The sequence below is a fragment of the Carassius auratus genome, unplaced genomic scaffold (genome assembly GCF_003368295.1).
Source record: "Carassius auratus strain Wakin unplaced genomic scaffold, ASM336829v1 scaf_tig00057874, whole genome shotgun sequence".
Lineage (NCBI taxonomy): Eukaryota > Metazoa > Chordata > Actinopteri > Cypriniformes > Cyprinidae > Carassius > Carassius auratus.
In genome coordinates, this window is record NW_020527428.1 from 3,715 (window position 1) to 5,000 (window position 1,286).

Sequence of the window (1,286 nt, forward strand, 5' to 3'; positions counted from 1 at the left end):
TGTCCCTGATGCGCGGTCGTCTTATATCGTCTCATAACTTGTGGTACCAAGAAATTTTACTTTATTTGCAGGGCAGGCCAATTAGTTTTACAAAAGCAGGACCCGCAGGCTGGAAAAAACCTGACCTGCGCATCAGTAATACACACACACACACACACACACACATGCATGGAGAGCAAACTCAGGTGTGTTGTTCAAGTAAACTGAAGAAAGACTCTGTCTCTGAGCTCACATGAAGCAGGAGCAACTCTAGAACACTAGACGTGGAGCTGAGACAGATGAGAGTCTGTCTGTGGTGTCTGCTCCAGCTCTCTGCTCCAGACGCTCCTCTGAAGATCTGTGTCCATCTCTGAGCAGGAGAGAACCCAGCTCCAGCACGTCCTGATGACAGACCGGCCGTCTCTCAGCACCTGTCTGCTTCTCCAGGACAAACATCCTTCAGTCAATACACAACTGGAGATGCAAAATGACCTGATAAAAGTCTTGTTTTCTAAAACAACAAATATCTGCCTGTGGGTTCAAAAAGATAAACTTAATTTAAAGGGAAAACAAGACTATTTTTCTGACTAAATGGACAGATATTTGTTCTTGTTTTAACCATGAAGTTAAACCAGAACATCACTGTTCAGAAGAGCAGAGAGTGTGTCTCGCTCGTGTCTCGAGATCAGGGGACTGAGGTTTACCTGCCTCCATCAGCAGCACACAACACAAACACACAGGTGAGTGATGGATGATTGACAGCTATCAGGGAGGCCAGCTGTGTCTCTGCCCCGCCCACTGACCGCATAAGGTATAGGAGGCGTGGCCTGCGTCCTCGGTGTGTTGCTGTGGAGAGCTGACGGTCGCCTCATCTCTGAAAAACACTAAAAGCTAAGAACTTATCTGTCTGTTCTTCAACCACACAAAACAACCTACAGGTTTTTGAATTGGGATTTAAAAAGAACGCGACATAAGAAAGCTTTTTTTGCGCAGTGATTTCTCCAAATCTCTGCTTTCCTGATGATCGACTGTTGATCTGTCGTGAACGCGCACACCAGCACGCGCGAACAACAGCAGCGCGTTCACGATCACAAAACATCCATCGATTCCTAAATCCATTTTCAAACGTAAAACGTTTAATCACAAGCACGAGGCGATTAAATGATCTTCCCGCACGATTAATAAACGAGCAACCCGAACGACTCATTAGGAGACTTAAATTCGTGTTGTTTTCTTCGCATCCATGTCACCATGTCCTTAAACGCTGTAAATAACGGTAGATTCGTATGTATATACCCCATGAGTGA